We start from the raw sequence: 19,397 nt of genomic DNA, 5'->3' as shown, positions 1-19,397 counted from the left end.
CTGCACAGCAAATTCAAGCCAGCCTCAGCTTTATAAGACCTTGTACCCCCAAAATAACAAAAAATAATTAATGTTTTTATACCTCTTATATGGAAGTGATAATTTTAATGTAAGTATTTTGTTAAAAATGTATGTTTAAAATAACACACTTGTTTCTTTTTTCTTCATTTAATATGGCTACAAGAAAAATTTCAAATGTATACTTGTCTTGCATCTGAGTTCACATTCTCTTTCTGCTGGACATTCTGCCCCAGGCACAGACTGCTGGACCCCTATGCCTTCTCTCCTTAGGCCAAGCAGAACTTTGTGACTTTCAGGCATCCCTTTCAGTAGAGGAACAGTCCGTGTCAAGTCATCCCCCACAATCAAGAAAACATACATAAACTGATTGACTGCCTCCTAATTTGTATGCATAAATCTGTGAGCTAGAAATGCTATTGGCTTTATTTCTGCCACTGTAATTCATCTTTGGCCTAATCACTCAGCACATTATAAATTTCTTTAGCAGGAGTAGCACACCTTTATCTTCCTTTATCTCTTTACTGGTATAGAGTCCTGTCACATCCTTTACCACCTTTTAGGACAAATGACAAATCAACTAGCAGCCTTAGACCCTGTCGTAGCAACTTCAGAGAAAGACAAAGAGAATTGACTCAGCCTTAAAATGTCAAATGAATCAGGATGTCACAATGATTTATGTCTACCTCATAAAGTTGTGAATTAGTCCTCCTCAGCTGGCTTGCCTCTGACCTTCCTAATATCTGAGATTACATTATTAACTCAAGATGAAAACCCATCGTCTATTTCAGTAACCTGCTGGGGTTACTTTGAAACTTGAAGTGAGCCTCCAACATCTTAGCCAGAAAATGTCCAAGAAAGATTAGAAAGGGCTGGCCAATGAAAGTTTGGGGGTAATCTCTTGGTGCTGGAGGTGAGAAAGCAGGAAGGATCGACCCAAAGAGCAGGTGAGTATATGAACATCGCCTTGGCCAATCACATCTCCTTACATGGTTAACTTCTACCAAGGTGGGATGTTAAATAGAAAGTCAACATTTGGAGACCCCTTTCTATATGACATTGCTGTGCATAGTTTGTGTCATAAGCTTCCTTGACCATGAAACCTTTAGATTTTGTTACTTATGTCTCAGAAATATACAGTCGTCTTCTCTGGAGGGGTAAGGAATCCTTCCTAGCTAACAGTCATTCATGTTAGGGGATGACCTTCCATGCATTTTCCAGGAAGAAGCATCTTTTAAAATCATCATAGAGAGTAAGAACTTTCTCACTGTTTTTTTTTTTTTAATCAAAGTTGACATCTAAAACAGGCAAGCCAAGTAAACTCTTCCCCCACAGTAAACAGAGTATAGTCCCAAGAGATAATAGTTCTCAAATCACCAGATATCCCCAGACTGCGATCACTCCACTGGGGATGTTTTGCCATAATATTAGCAAGTTATCCACTTGAATCTCAGAAGTCTGAATTACCAAAAAGATAGACATGTCATATTCTCAACTTGAAGAGGATGAGTGATGGGCCTCTGGCTGCCACTATAGAGAGGGTGGTTTGGAAATGAATCCTCCAATTTCTTCCTTAGCAACAGCCTGAAGTGTTAGCATACTATCAGAGGTTGTGAAGAATCTAAAGGAACTTTCTCAGCCAGTACATTACATTCCATGATTAGTCCTCATGGACAGTGGATTTTCAGGCTACACTGGGTTCAACAGAGATCAATTCACTGTAGTCATATTACACTGCTCACAAAGGGATTCTGTCAGAGTTATACAGCTTTTGTTCTTAGTTGGTGTGCAAACTCTTTTGATAAAACCAGCTGGACTTGTCTGGTTTGAACTTTTAATTTTTAAAACAATGATTTCCAAGGGCCAAGGGATGGCCCAGTGACTAAGAGACCTGAGTTCAGTTCCCAGCACCCATGTCTAATGACACAACCAACTTTATTTCCAGTTCTGAAAGATCTGATGTCCTCTTCTGGCTCTGTGGGAATAGACACACACACACACACACACACACAGAGACATACTGGACACCCTTGTAATCAACTGTCCAAAACTATACTTCAACAAATGATTATAACAAATGAAATAAAATCCATATATGAAAATATTCACTCTCAATAGTAATCAAATAATACAAATATGATACCATATGTTTTTAAATTGGTAAATACAAACAAATGCTTTTGGTCAAAGTGTGGTAAAGTAGGTGTCTTCATATAATACTTGTGGGAATATAACTTAACACAATCATTTAGAAAGATGATGTACAAATCTTAAAATATGCTCACACTTCACTTCAGCCCTGGAAAAATTTAAGAAAATTATCTTAACACATAATTGTGAGTGTATGTGTGCATGCATATGTGCTTAGTTGGGCATGGGGAGGTACTAGGGAACTGGAGATCAAGTCCAGAGAGGTTTGTATGCTAGACAAGTGCAGATTTTATAAAACTAGGTATTAATGACAAAGATATTAAGCTATATTTATGATAATGAAAATGAATCAACCAGAATGCCCCAAAATAAGATACTAGTTTAAATAGCCAGTGAAACATAGATATGCTAATATCATTAACAATCTTGAAGCCAAGCATGGTAGCCCATGCCTATAATTTTAGTACTACAGAGGCTAAAACAAGATGATCTCAAATTCAAGGTCAACCTTGGCTATATTGTTTCAGAAAATAAATAAATAAATAAACAAACAAACAATTTTGGAGGCAAGTGTTTTTTTTTTAATTTGAGTATTGTAATAGCTTTTGTGAGCTAATTATTCTTGTGGGAACTATTAGAAACTGCAAAAAAAATTAAACAAACAACAACAAAACCCTACAGCTGGAATCCCTGGTTTTTAGTCCAGCACATAAGGAAGTTGGAAGATGTCGTTCTCATTGTCATAAGAAAAATGCTATACTTCAACAAATGATTATAACATAGCAGCAGAGCATTGACCTATATCCCAACAATAACAATAATAGTAGTAACAATAAAGAAAATAAAATCAAAGAGTAAAGCTAAACAAAGTATAAAATATTGACAGCTTTTCTTTAGCTCATCAGAAAACTGAAGTCGCAGTATGCTTTGGTTTGAATAGAAATCCATCCCCACTTTAAAACCCCCACCGTGGGTGTGTTTTAGATGCCTGGTCCACACATGGTGGTGCTACTTCAAAAAGTTCTGGAAGCTTTAAGAGGCAGAGCATAGTTGGAGGAAGCAGACCCTTCGGAGTATCTCATCCTTGGTCCTTTCCTATCTTTGATGCTTCCTGCCTTCCGTGAGGTGAACAGTTCTCTTCCACCAGATGTTCCTGTCACCCAGGAGTCCAAACACACATGGGATCAAGCAACCATGGACCAAACCTCCTGAAACATGAGCCAAAATAAATGACTCTTCTCCTTGTTTCTCTGAGGTGCTTGGTCACACAGTGAGAAACAACAAATTCTCTCCAGATGGAAAAGGTAACTATAACAACCATACTTTACTGGGGCAGAAACTTGGGAAGGTCCCCAGTAGGTGATGCTGTTTAAGGAGGCGTGGCCCTATTGAGAAAGTAAATTATCACTAGTATGTTACTTTTTAGAGAGTAAAAAGCCACTTGTTGCTAAAGATGTAAGCCCTCTACATCCTGCCCCTGCTGCCATGCCTGTTACTTGTTTCCATACTTTCCTTCATTCCTCCATCATAAGCTTTATCTCTCTGTAATTGTAAGCCCAAATAAACCTCTTCCTTCTATAAATTGCCTTGGTCTTGGTGTCTTATCACAATGATAAATAGTAATGTATGGAAATGCCTTCAATGGGCTTACCCATAAAATGACCACAGCTGAGCAAAGAATCCATGAGCTAAAGAAAGGAAAATAGGAAGTTCCAAAACTGAGATGCAAAAAGACAAGAAATGACAAAATAGTCAGCACAACATCTAAAATCTGTGGAACAATTACAGGAAGGCAGAAGGGAAATACAAAAAAATAAAGGAGTAAGGAGAGAAGAGAATTTGTGAAGCAATAATGACTGAGTTTCCAAATGTAATCACAGATACCAAAACACAGGTCCAAGAACACCTAAGCAATGTAAATACCAAAATACCTATGCCTAGGCATAACATACGAAAACTTCAAAATATGAAAAACAGAGAAAATTGTGAAGGAAGCTATGTGAGAAGGATAGGAAAAATGACAGGGACATGATCATACTTCTCTTCAGAAACTATACAAACAAAGATGAAGTAGAGTAAAATATTTATAATGTGAAAAGGAAAATGTTACCAATCAAGAATTCTATATCCAGCAAAACTATCAAAACATCATATGGCAGCCCACAGTTATGCACAATTTTTGGACTCCTGGGGATTGAATCCAGAACCTTCACACATGCTAAGCAAGTAAGTACTCTACCACTGAGCTACATCCCCACCACAATATGCACTATGTGTGTAACAATTAAGATTAATTTAATTAAAAAAATAATAGAAAGGAATAAAGAAACATATGACTTATCAACATTAATTAAATATGTCAAGAGTGCTACTTTAGCTCCAGACAAAGACTTCAGAACAAGAATAACTATCAAAAGACAATGAGGCATTATATTAATAGCAAAGGAGTTAATTCACCAAAAAGACATAACAATCCTTAATTTATTCATATAAAAACAGAGTGTCAAAATAGGATAGAATAAAACTAAGGCAAAAGCTGAGAGAGCTGCATGGAATAACAGATGAACCAACTATGACAGTTGGAGACTTCAAGGCCCCTCTATCAGTAATTGACAGATTCAGTAGGCAGAAAATCATTAAGGACATAATTGGAGTGAGTAACACCATCAATCAACTGGATATAATTGACATCTTCAGACTATTACATCCAACAACAGAATACACACTCTTCTCAAACTCACATAAAATGGGTCATTCATCAAGAGAAATTGTATTTTGAGCTCCAAAATACGCCTTAAAATATAAAGAATAGAAATCATGTGAAGTCTGCTATTGGGCCAGAATGGATTTAGCAACTTAGCAACTAGTCAGCATACTTCCAAGTAACACGAGAAAATTTGTATAGTCTTCATTATTTTACCTTTTATTTAAAAAATGAGAGAACACTAGTATCAAAATTAAAACAGGACGTCATTTCAGAGCTCATGAGCATTGAAATATATAACTATATCACATTCATAATTTATAATATGCAAGTATGCTTATGTATAATATATAAATATAATACACACACAAGGTACTCAACAGCCTAAGTGAACCCTGAATGACATAATCTGACAATGCTTACAGAGACAATCTGAAAGGTTCCATATGTATTAAATTGAATCAATAATCATTTGTCTTCCAAAGCAGATATTTCAGAGTCAGATGGGCTTTCCTAGGGCGAGGCTTATCCATTGCCATCCAGATGTGCTGACCCCTGCAATTTCCCCAAATACAAGAAACTCAGCTGCATAATTTGTGGTAGTGGAAGGACTGCATTTGTCCTCTTCCCCATTAAACAAAATTAAAATATATTAACATGTTGAATCCAGTAGTGAGTCAAGAGAATTACACAGCATGACCAGGTGGGATTGAACCAGGTATGTAAAGCTAGCTCATTGTTCAAATATCAATTAATGTGGTCCATTACATCAATACACTAAATCAGAAAAAAATCCTATGATTGTGTTGACAGTTGCAGGAAAGAATTCAGTAAAAAATAACATCTATTCATAATAAAAACTCTCATCGAACTATGAATAAGTAGGAAGTTCCTTAACTTGGTTTAAAGAACTACTAAGAACTAAAGCTAATGTCTAACATGATAATAATAGGAATAAACTAGGAACTTCCAATTCAAATTAAGAACACAGAAGGCTGCTCATTCCCACCATTCAACATCACCCTGGAAATCCCACCTAATGCAGAAAGACTAGAAGAAAAGCCAATGGTTACATGCATTAAGAAGTAATAAATAAAAGTCTCTGTGTTCAAATGGCATAGATTATGTGGAAACTCCCCCCCACAAAAAAAAAAAAAACCCTAAAGAGTAGAATCATGGAAATGTGGACTACAAGGCAGCTTCACATGTGGCTAATGTAGAAGTCAGCCACCTTTCTATACACCAGCAGTGGACAAGGGAATCTTGAAACCAAAATACAATGTGATGCATGTTACTAACAAGTAAGCAAGAGATTTTGGTGACGAGTCTAATCAAACGTGTATAAGATCTATATGAGGAACACTGCAACATTCTGATGAAAGATATCTAGGATCTAAACAACTAGAAGAGATTTCACACATGAGAACAGAAGGTCTGAGATGCCAGTTTTCCTCAAATATGTCTATATGGCCAATGCAACACAAGTAAAAATACTAGCAAGTTATTTCACAAATAGACACATAAATTCTAAAATTTATGTGGAGAGGCAAAGGTCAGTCCAGAATAACTAACAGAGTAAAGAACACAGCCAAAGAACTGGCCTCAATACTTGCTACACAGCTACCGCTGTCAACAGTATGGTGGTGAAGGGACAGACACACAGATCAACAAACCAGAATGGAAAGCCCAGAAACAGACCCACACAACTATGATCTACTCAAGGTTGACCAAGGAGGAAAGGTTTAATGAAGAATGCATAGCTATTGTTTTCTTTTCTTTTCTTATTTTTTTATACAAATGCTTCTTGATCTCATATATATATATATACATATATATATATATATATATATCCATCCTTGTACAACTCACAAAAGTGACCCACCCATGCAAACTTTTAGATGTGTAACATAAAATTATATTCTTTTAAAAACCACTAAGTAGGACTTTCTTCAAATGTACTCGATTGAGATATTACTAGAAAAACCACAAACTCTCATAAAAATTGTCCCAAAAGAAATGTTTGATTAAAGAATCATCAAAAATATACAGAAATTCTTAAAGCATGACAATAAGAAAATAAACAATTGTGGTGGTTCGAATGGGAATTGCCTCCATAGGCTCATAGATTCGAATACTTGATCATTAGGGAGTGTCATTACTTGAGAGGAATTAGGAAGTGTGTAGCCTTGTTGGAAAAAGTATGTACTGGAGGTGGGCTTTGGGATTTTAAATGCTTAAGCCACGCCCAGTGTCTCTCTCTTCCTGCTGCCTGTAGATCCAGACATAGAATTCTCAACTTCTCCAACATCATGTCTGCCTGCATGCTGCCATGCTCCTCACCATGATGAGGACTAAACCTCTGAAACTACAAGCCAGCCCCAATTAAATGTTTTCCTTTATAAGAGTTGCTGTGGTCATGGTGTCTCTTCACAGCAATAGAAACCCTAACACAACTATCTAAATTAAAAATGAGCAAAAGGTTTACATGGACAGTTGGCATACACAAAAGACATTCAAACAGCAAATAATCACATAAAGAGATGCCCACATTACATATCATTAAAGATGTATAAGTTAAAACCATGTGGTTAAACACACACCTGCAGAGTAGACACAGCTAAAGCACAAACAGCATTAAGTTTGGGTGAGCATGTGAAGTCAGAGAACTCCCCACCCCCACCCCAGTGTTGGTGGGAATGTTTACAAAATGTATTACTTCGTAGCATAAAAAAGAAATCAACAGCATTAAAAAATGATACATTTATAAAATGTACTCTTTTATAGATATAAGAGTGTAAGAGCCATAAGATAGGGAGGAATGATGTAGAAAGCTGTCTTCCAGATATGGCATGGTTGTTGTACTCTTGAGCTCACACGGGCTGTGGTTGGACCTATGGATAGTCCATCATGGATGGGGGAGGGGATCATAAGGTCCCACCCCTCCATGAAAAACTGTTAGCAGTTAACAGTTGCTAGAGTGGTGTAACTAGTGGTGAGTTGTCCATGCTCTATTAAATAACCACACCCATGCTCATGCAGCAACTCTAATTCAAGCAAGTGGAACACACACACACACACACACACACACACACACACACACACACCATGATAGTATATGGAGGACTAGTTGGGTTCAGTGAGAGGGGGAGGGAATACAAGAAAGGAATGAATGTTATCAAATTCATTATATATGCATACTAAATCATCAAGGAGTGGTTAATAAAAATAACCGAACCCATACAATCTGGCAGTCATGCTCTTTGAAATTTACTCAAATGAGTTGAAACTATATCCATACAAAACCCACACACAAATATTTATAGCATCTTTACTCATAATTAGCAAAACTTAGAAGAAACCAAGATATCCTTCAACAGCTGAATAAACAGTATGACACATCCATACAATATGTGAATCTTAAGGACTTCTTCGTGCCCCACCATCCCCCAAACAGACTCCAAGTACCAGATCTAGGAGGCCACTGTCTGACACAAATTCCTTTTCTGCTCTCCTGTCTGTGACACAGTGACATTCAAATACACTAAGGGAATTCATGTACCTTTCCATGGCCTAGGTTTTCCACCCTCCCTCTCCCTCTATGTCTAATACTCACTCCCTCCATCCCTTTGCTTTCAACTCTCCTACCTCCATCTCTCCCTTCCTCCCTCCCTCTCTCCCTCCCTCCCTTCCTCCCTCTCTCCCTCCCTTCCTTTCTCTCCATCTCCTCTCCTGCCCTATCCTTCCTTTTTTCTTCCTTCCTTCCTCCATCTTTTTCTCCCACTCCCTCCATTTCCCTCCCCTCTCTTGACCTTGTCCCCTCCACATAATCCCTGGATGAATCCATTCATTAGAAGCTCCTCCTACATGGCTCCTCAGTAACAGATCACATCTCCCTCTACAGAACCTGTTACAATTCTTTCATTTCACATGTCTCTTGGAGTGTAATCCCCTCATCAGCTGAAATGGTCCCTAAAGACTCCATAGAGAAGATGTTCTACATTTACCATATGCAGTGTTAAGAAATACTACTCAGTGATAAAAAGAAAAGAATGATAAGACCACAAAAATAATTAAAGAAACCATAAATTCATATTACTAAGTGAGAGAAATCAACATAATGTGTTGACCCAACTTTATTCCCCATTCCGGGGAAAGGCAAACTGGAGACAAACTATGGGCCATGGCAAGGGGTTTAGGAAAGGAGGGTGAATGCATTAAGTGTGGGAATTTTAGACCAATTAGTAGATACATGGCATTTATCAAACGTCACAGCACATACAGTGCCAAGAGCAATTCCTAATATAAAGATGGCCTTTAGCTAAAAATAATGTGTGAATATTTGTTCCTTCACTCCAGAAAATGGGCCACAGTAGTACAAGATTTTAAACGCGGAGAAATTGGAGTGGGGGTGAGATGGCATCAGAGAATTCACTGTTACAAAGTTAAACACAAAAACTCTACTGTATATTCGTCATAAGAGACATAGCTTGAATAGAACTAAAAACACAGCATTCTGATAACTGTGGCTATACTGTGATGAGACAAAGTGGACATCAAGGCAAATAATGTCATCAGAGAAAATCATGGCCATTCATCAGGAACAGCAAATGACTGTCAGTCTTGTGCTCCTCACGACAGAACTTCAGACACATCAGTCATGGGAGAAGTAATCAATCCACACATACAGTGACTTATGTCTCAAGGGATTGATAGCACAAGACAAAACTCAACGAGGATCTGAGGATCCGAACAGCTACATCAAGCTAACTTGGTGTTACCAGCATTTGCAGCACTCTAGCCAGACAACTGCAGCAGCCAGATTTTCTCAGCTGATGGAGAAAATTCCCCAAGCTAGAACACACCCCATCAGAAAGAGAGCCTTGAGACATTTAAAGGATTCCAAGGACGTGCCCGGACTATCTGCTGACTGCTTTAAGTTAGAACGCAACAAAGACAGAGCTAGGCCTCCAATTGTTAGAGGGTCAAAGGAGAAATCACTCGTGATGTTAGAAAACACTTCTACCTGACTAGTAATCATTTTAAAATGAGTTTAAAAATATAATTAGAGATTGATGTGTTGATACTGGGGAAAAAAGATTAAAAATCAGTTACCCAAGTTTCCATCTTAAGAATAAAAACAAAAACAAAACAAAACAAAAATCCCAAACATCTGGTTGTGGTGGTACATACCTTTAATCCCAGCACTGGCAAGCAGATCTCTATGAGATCAAGGCCAGCCTGGCCTGCACAGTGAGTTCTAGGCCAACCAGGGATACATAATGAGACATTGTCTCAAAACAAAACAAAACAAAACAAAGGAAGCTAAAAGAAATATGAAGAATGAATTGAATCTAACAGAGGCAGAAAAGGAGAAATAAAAAGAACAAATATCAACGAAATGAAAACACACTAGACAAAGGGGGAGCTGAGAAATGCCCCCCATCTCCAGGAGCCTGGGGAAATTAAATATGATGTGGGATTATGGGTGTGATCCCTACACGGAAAGTAGAGGTTGAAGAAAAGCTATGGAAATCTGAAAAAAGGTGTAGATGTTCATGCTTATAATAGTAATTTAAATTACCAATAAGAGAACTGAGCACAGGTTATGTGAGAATTCTGTTAGATATTTGCAACATTTGTGTAAATCGAAACTGTTTTCCACTCAATTTTTTATGAAGCTAGGATAAGCCTTATCCCAAAACTTGGAGGGAAAAAAAACTAGGAGCTAAGGAGACTGCTCCATGGTTTCGTTCTTGCTCTGCAAGCATGAGGAGCCAAGTTTGAATTCCAGGACCCATCTTCCTATGGCCTCCACATGTGCATAATGGGTGTACACACCTGTACAAACACGTACATGGTGCACACACAAACACCACACATGGCACATAGACACAAAGTACTTGTGGGCTGGCAAGATGGCTGAGTGAACATGAGGACCTGAGTTTGCATCCCCACCACCCACCTTTAAAAGTTGGGTACAGGCCTACTTGGTACCCCCAGGGCTGTGCTGGGTAGATACCAGAGAATCAATGCAGCTTGCTAGCTGCTAGGCCAGTTGCAGATGTAAGAGACCTGTGTCAAGAGACTATGACAGAGGATGACGTAGAAGAGTTCAAGTCCACTTCCAGCCTCTAGTCAGGCTTTCAGACACCACAGCAAGTATTTTAGAAGTAAACAAGGCATAGACTGGCAGAGTAAGCAGTATGGTATCTATAAGCTACAAGCCTTCACTGGCCATGGCTTTAGGTCTTTGAGAACAGGAGAGTACAATATAGAGAATACAAATACTCTACAATCAGCATCACCAGCACCGCACTTTGAAAATACGTCCATATAGCCGGAGTTCCCGTTGTTACAAAGCAGCTGGTGATTGAGAAAGGCCAACCAGTTTCCTTAAAGCTACAGGGCCCATCTCTGGATACAGGGCACAGGAAGTTAAAAATAAGTAAAAGCTGTTTATTTCTATTGTATAATAAGATTCTCTGCTCTGCCCCCAACCCCAAGAGTTAAGTAACTGGAAGAGAAAAGAACCAAAAATTGGAATCATTATTGTTGTCAACAGCTGAGTAAAATCAGAAATATCTAAGAATGAAGAGTCTGCCCCCAGACAATGGTAACCAAGGAAGTAACTACTGGAAAGAGGAGAAGAAACAGTTAAGATAGACTACAAGGAACAGATGGTCTTCTCTACTGTGTCCCTTCCCGTTTTCTCTCTTCCCTGCACTCACACACCCACCTGTCCAATCACACACACACACACACACACACACACACACACACACACACACACACACACACACACGAGCTTCTGAATTCTGCCAGTACTGACAGCTAACCCACTGATAGTGAAATCTGTCACCTTTCCACTTCGGGTTGCACATTGGTAATCCACCTACTGGACGAGTATAGACAGATACATTAATAATGATCTGGGTAAAACAGACAAGATGTTTCTGACTGCTCACAGTGACCTGTGATAACAGGTAGGCCTGGAAGCTCCCCAGATGTCAGGCTCCAGAGCCAGGGTGTTCATCCCCAAATCAAAGCTTCTGGCTAGGCAGGAGGGTGGAGCCAGATCAACCTGGGAAGTGAAGTGTCTTTCTCATACAGGACTGCCTCTATGTTTTTAGTGAAGAACTAAAGAGCCATGGCAGACTAGAGACAGGTGAAGGGCAATCTACACAGGGACTCAGAAGCTTAGCTACCAAAGAAAACAGATTCTGGGAGGCTGGCAAACTGACCCAGCTTGCTTCAGACTACATCTGAAGGTCCCAAGTCCCAGAAATCCTTCAGTCCCAGGCAAAGTTGGACATCAATGTTTGGGATGCCCCTTAAACACCAGGAATGGAAGATCAAGAGAATAGGATGCACTTGAATATCTGTGCAGTGCAGGATCTCAGCCCCATAACTTGCCTATCTCCCTGAATCAGAGGGAAATGGGCCTGGAGTCCACTGCCAGGGTAGAGAGTGCTGGGAGAATGTTATCACTGGGTCAATAACTGATAGGGATTTTCCCTGCCAGTAGACCAGTGGTTCTCCGGGTCCTTGTGACTCTTTGTTCCCTAGTCCCCTCCCTTGGCTCTTGTGTTTCCTCTCTTCAAAGGGAAGATTGACAGAATGGAACACAAGGAAGTGAAATTATCATCCTGGCTTTGCTTCCAAAAAGCCTATGCCCTGAAGAAGAAAGAAAGCAAGATTTGACCCTGCCCCTTGATGAGAAGGCACATCAGAGGGACAATGACTCTGCAGGTTAGTTTGACCAGCAAGATTGGAAACAGTGAACCAGAGGATCCTGTACCCCAACTTGTCACAGTGGAAATCGAACCTGGATCCTCTGGAAAAGTAGCCAGTGCTCTTAACCATTGAGTCACCCTCCAGCCCAGGGAGCCGGGGACTTTATCCCTCTTCCAACACAGCACCAATGATTGTGCAAGATGTTTTGGTCTGATATTCTTGCATATGGCTAAGACAATTCACTGCAAGATTGTGAAAACAGCTCACATTCATTGGGTATGCCCTCATCTACAACTATGATTGACAACTTTACCCACAACCTTATAATAATTTTATGAGTTTTTTATGGCTGCTCTACCAAAATATCACAACAAAACACCACAATACCTCAAATGTCCGTTCTCTAAAAGCATTAGAAATTTATTAACTCATGGTTCTAGAGGCTATAAGTCTACAGATAAGGTGACCTTATTTTAGAGGGAAGCAGACAGAGAGTGGTTTCTGCAAATATGTGACCACCTGTGTTGAATACATAGAGTACATAGAGGCTAGAGGCTGTGTGGTGTCCTTCTCTATCATCCCCTGCCCGTCAGACTTTGATCCTAGCCACACTCGTCCCTTCCCATTCCCAGCACAGATCCTCCATCTAGCTCTGCTCTTGGGAGTCAGAAGACAAAAGTTTCTCTGCACCACCACTCCCAGCCCTCCATACAGCTGAGTTTTTTATGGTAACTTCTGTGCTTGGACAAAAAAAAAAAAAAAGGCTCTTGCATCCACAATGGAAAATGTAGCTCAAATCAAAAGATATTTCCACAGCCCTGACTTATAGACAGGGAAACCTCTAGGAGGTACTATATCAGCCAAAGACCTCCCAGCACAATGGTTGACTAAGACATACATTGATGCCTTTTGGCCACTCGCACTGCTGGGGGCCAGGCCAGGCTGGCCAGCAGGGTCCTGCTGCTGCTTTGAATGGCCCAGCTGCTATTTTCAGAATCAGAACAGCACCCCCTAGGGTATGGCAACAAAGGTAACTTCATGATTATGTCACACTGTCCCTTAAAATACATGGAGAGAGAAACACTTAAGCATTGCTGGTAGGGAAGAAAAGGCTGGGAAAGCTATACAGCTCCTTGAAGAACAAAGTATGCAGCTACCCACCATGGTGAATCTTGGCTGTCAGTTTGACTGCATCTGGAGTCAACTAAACCCAAGCTGCTGGGTACTCCTTTGAAGGAATCTTATAACCAAATCATTTGAAGCAGAAAGACCTCCTAAATCCGGACCACACTTTCTGGTGGCAGCCCAGATCCAAGAACAAGGAAAAAAGAAACTTCTCTTTGTGCCTCCTTGCCCTTACTCTCCCTGGAAAGGCCATCCTTCCTGCTGCTACAGCACTCCTCCGCAGTTGTTAGGACCTTCTTCAGGGTTCCAACACAGACTGAGACTCCAGGAGTCCTCCAAGCCTTTGGTGTCAGGTTGGGACTGAAGAGACGCAAATTTGTGGACTGAACTGAACAACCACAGGATTCCCACCCTCCCCACTGTGAGTCAGCCATTGTTGAACTATCCAGATCACATCCTGTGAGGCACTCTTTAAATAAATAAAAAAAAAATCTCCCTTTACGACATATATTCACATATATTCATTCTATCAGTTTTGCTTCTGTTTCGAACACTGACTAATACTGATACACTACTACACGGTGGGGGCATTTATTCCAGAGAAATGTAACGTAATGAGGCTCACACAAACACACACATGGGCATAAATGTTTATAGCCATTTCATTCATGATGGCATAGAGACAGTTAAGATGCCCTTAGATGGGTGAATCATTAAACTATGGTATATACATTCAATGGAATACTACTCTGTAATTAAAAAGACATAATTATACAACACCTTGGATGGATCCTTTACCAAAAAGTCAAAAGAGGAAAACAGATCCAATACCATGCTTGCCATATAATCTCATTTATAAAAGTCTTGAAATATAAAATATATAAAATTCTAGAGAGGAACAGAATTGTGGTTGCCAAGGGGCCAAGGAGGAGATGGAATGGAGGATTGTGGTTTTAAAGGGGTACCAGGAAGAGCCCTTTAAATCTAGCAACTTTCTGCATTCCAGTTGTATCATCATCAATGTTCTAGGAGTGATATCAGATTGTCATTTTAGAGGGGGTGAGTGGGTAAATGTACACTGGGTACCTGTTGGATGATTACTTACAATTTCATGAATAACCATAATTATCTTGAAATTATGTTCTGTGTTGTCACCTCAAGTTATATTGATGTCTGTGAGCTGTGTTGCCACCAGGAGCCTTACAGATGTGAGTGGCCTGGGCTGCAATCTGAGGCCATGTTGATGCCTATGGTATATGCTGCCGCTGGGGGTCATGTCTTGGCCTACCAGAGTACAAGAAGACTTTATCTCTGCTACCGATGGATACTTGGGGAAAGGACCACTGGCTGCCATAAATACCAACCCAAAGCCAGGATGATGCATTTGGCAAAGTAGAAAGAGGGGATGGACAGATAGACTGTGGTTTCCTTTTCCCAAGCTATCTTCTTACCTGGTACTGAAGATGAAAACCTGGGACCCGCCCAGGTCAGTGAGGACGGTGTTCAATGACCATAGCCACTGGGCCCACAATAGCAACCCCACTCCTGAGACAGGAAATGAGAGTCCAGTCTGAGGCCACAGCCCCTGCACCATGTAATCCAGAGCCACAGTCCCTACTCTCTGGCACAGGATGTCTCCATACACCAGCTGTCACTAAGGAAGAGACATCGCTAGATTCAAGGCATTTCTTTCCCTAGAAGTCTTTGCCTCCTTTGAAGGCTCTGTTTAAAGGATCAAATCAGACATTCAACTCAAAATAAATTAGATATTTAGGGTTTTTTTTTTCCTTTCCATTGGGGTGGGGTAGAGTACGGCAAATCACGAATTAAACTAAAACAGCTACAAATGAAAACACAGAAATTACGTTTTCCCTTCATACCTAAGCTACAGTGGGAATTGACTTTTCCAAGCCCTTCCACCATTCTGCCCTTCCTGGAGAGGCCAACAGCTCTGGAGTAATTTCAGAATTTCCAGAACACCCAGATAGCAATGAGAATAGAAATTCTCTCCCCGCACTGCAGGGAAGTGGGGTTACCTAGCAGTGTGTTGCTGATTTATCACACCAGCTGTATGTAAATTAAATTTCAGAACTCAAATTGATTTTGTTTCCAGTCACTAAATGTCCAGGTGGCTTGCTGCATTAATTAGAATTGGCGTGGGGGTTAATAATTCTCCCGTCTGACTGACTTCCACCTCTTCAGAATTCAATGCCTAGATAGTCCTGCGGATACGCTGTGAAGTTGGGGGTGGGGAACCTGGGAGTGAATCAGGAAGCAAGACTGATGAATCATCCAGGAGATGAATTTTTCACAGCATCCTCCCCTCACGCCCGAGCAGGGTATGTTATCAGGTTGGCAGGCGGTAGCAGGTGCACCTGAGTGCTACAGCCTGCCCGGATGAAAATCTATGAAGCCCCATCATATGCACAGGGAGGGGCTCCTTTCTCCTCAGAATACCCTGATCTCCCCGGAGCAGTGAGCTAAGAGCTGCCCATCCCCCCAAAGCTTAAACAGAACAAAATCCAAACACCAAAGGCTGTCCCAGGGTGGGGTTGGTAGCTTTGCAGTGGAGCTGGAGGTGAGGGGACCGGGTGTTGGTGGTTTGTGACACAAACTGCTGGTGGCCCCTTCGACTTCAGATTGTTTCCAAGACAGATGGATCAACTCCTTGTACATTCTCAAGGAAGCAAATCATCAGAGAATGCCTGGAATATTGGGGACTTGCTTCAGCTGCTACCTAATGCTCCTCCAAGCAGAACACATGGGGTTAACTGCATGCCTTACTCCAGTTCCTCTAAGGATTCAGGCAGAGCTGTGTTTAACAAGGGGTTTGAAGGTGAGGTTACCCAGAAACCACTCAGGAAAATTAGACAAGGAAGTATCTCCCTTCACCAGCTGCCTAGTGCCATTGAATCCACTCCAAATATTCTTTTTTGAACTAATTATCAACCAGCAGACTGAAACCCTCTTCTAACACAATATCTACTTCGCAGATAACCTCCTAGATCTGGATATAGAGGTTGAGGGTGGAGGTCACAACCGCACTGCTCCATGAGAGCTGGCTTAGGGTAATTGACTTAGGGCAGTTTCAAAATGTTCACTCTAACGAGCAGCTACACGATACAGCACCGTATGTGGTATGAAGAATCCAGAAAGCCTCTGGGGTCCTCCCATCTCCACTTGCCCAATATTGGGGTTACAGATGCATATGACTATACCCGGATTTTTATGGGAGTGCTCAGAATCAGTACCCAGGCCCTCATGCTTGCAGTCAGCAGTGTTACCACAGAGCCATCTCCTCAGGCCAGTAGGATGAACTTCAAAGGGCATCTCTTCCAAGGCTGTGGAATCTGAGGCCTGCCTCCTCCTTGCCAGGTACCTCTTAAGCCAAATCTCACCCAGTAGAATATCTGGGAAGGCGTGCATTGGATGTCCATACTGTGAAGAAATGATCGATGGTTAAGCAGGTGGGTAATTAACTTTAGGAAATGACATAGCCTATACAATTCTATAAGGAAACATCACTATGTGGAAATTCCACTATTACATATGACTTGGTGTTTTATGCACCTGAGGCCGAGCTGCCTACCCAGAATGAATGTGACCACATAAGGGTGGAGTTACAGTAAGACCCGTGAATGCTATCCTCTGACCTTTCAGAAGAAAAAAAGAAAGAAAAGAGAACAGCATGGAGGGGTTGACAACATTTATTGCAGTGGAGGCATGTGCAGAAAGTTGAGTACAAACTAAATCCATGCCAAATAGCTCCAAGTTTTGGAGTCTGTGGGAAAACCAGACAGTGAGAAAGGAGAGAGTGAGGTAGACAATTCACAAGATAACCCTTTGGGTCTAATCTTTAACACAGGCAAAGGTGGTATGTGGGTGGGGCCTTTAGTAATGGCCTTGTCCAGGAAACTATGATCACCATGGAATACTCTGCCTTCAAACTGCTCAAATTACAAAACACTTTTACACAAGCAGCAGGAACGTCTGTCTTAGTCCCGTTTGTGAGGCTGTGGGACACGGGCAGATAAGAGCAACCTGAGTGCTGGGGAAACAGAGAATCTGAGCAATGGAAGGACCCACCCCTCTTTGAGACAATGGCAATATGAGGGCGATCGGTTCCTGGTGGGCTGGACCAAGTTAGAGATGCTCAGTTATCCATGGTTGGATTATCAGAGGCTGACAGTGAAGGAAAGACAGGCGTGACTAAAGAAACCGGGCATGAAAGAGACTGGGTTCGAGGCCCAGTGCTGCGGGTCACAAAGGATTGTGATGACTCAAGAGTTATATAAGCAGATTCTTTAGGGACAGATGTGGAACCCCAGTGGCCTTGTTTAGCCCACAGTGGGATATGGTCTTTAGAAGATAGGAGAGGCTTTTGGTGGATCTGAATGATTGGGTCTGATATGCAAACCAGACTCATAAATCTTGAAAGCAGGTAAAGGGGACCAGAGAAAGTAAATATGCAGACGAAAGGATCTGAGTCACAAAAGCAAAACTTACATGAAGTTTATAATATAAAACTGATAGGAGCCAGGTGGTGTGAGCCGTGGGAAAACGTCAAAACCTAAGCAAAGTTCACTGAAGGCACAAAAGAGGACAATCCAGGCATACAAGGCTTAGCTTGCCCCAAGGGTAAACTGTGCACATTATCTCCCCTGTAAGAAAGCATTCTGGGCATGGATGTTGTTCCCCTGGGAGCCAGCCCAGGCTGAAGGTGCAGCAGGCACAGCAGGCAGGTATGCAGCCTGGCTCCTTTGGCCCTAATTGGCCAGTTTAGACTAGCCCCAAGCCCATTGGAGGTAGAAGGATGCAAGGTATCCTAGCAGAGTGCCCACCCCCCGCTGAAGAAGTGGGAGGGCTCATCAAGAATGGCTGTGGATTACAGAAAACTATTGTAAGACCTCCCACCCACACGGTTGCACCAAACAGTGATCTTTTGAGAAAATAATTCATACAAATGATGGACTCCTCAAGCTGTAATAGGCCTTGCAAACGTGTGTGTGTGTGTGTGTGTGTGTGTGTGTGTGTGTGTGTGTGTGTGTCCTTCTCTTGATATGAGCTGGAACTTGCTTGGGATGATGAGTTATGAGCCTCCAGGGAACCCTCCCACCCTCTGTGAAAGGTTGCAATCCATAGTTAATCTAATATTAACCACAGAGTGTTTTGCAGATGCAAAACAGCATCTGAGATATAGTCACGCATCTTAGTTCCCCAAGGAGCAAAGATAAAGATTTAGTTCATACAATAGCCCTGACTCTTCAAAGAATAACAACAAATATGCAGACCCTTAAATAGAAGGAAAATAAAGTATGATAAGGGTAAACATGGGTCTTAGGAAATGCCAGGGAACAGGAGGAAAAGGGCCGTTTTTACCTGGAAGGAGACTGGGAGGCTTCAAGGAGGCCACAGTGGGCTGAGGAGAACCCCAAGCAGGATTAAAGAAGGGTTCTGCTCAGAAAAAGCGAGGCAGTGAGTGAAGGCTTGAAGCTAGGCTTGCATATGGCGTGTGTGTATGGGAAATAACAAATGAAGCTGGAGAGAGGGCTCAGTGGACATATGTCTGAGTCAGTCTCCAAGACCCACAGAATGGAAGCAACAGCCCCTGCAAATTGTCCTTCCACACGCAGGCATACACACACAAGATAGACATAATTTCACA

This window comes from Phodopus roborovskii, unplaced genomic scaffold (genome assembly GCF_943737965.1).
Source record: "Phodopus roborovskii unplaced genomic scaffold, PHOROB, whole genome shotgun sequence".
In the NCBI taxonomy this organism is placed as follows: domain Eukaryota; kingdom Metazoa; phylum Chordata; class Mammalia; order Rodentia; family Cricetidae; genus Phodopus; species Phodopus roborovskii.
This window is presented reverse-complemented; position numbering follows the sequence as displayed.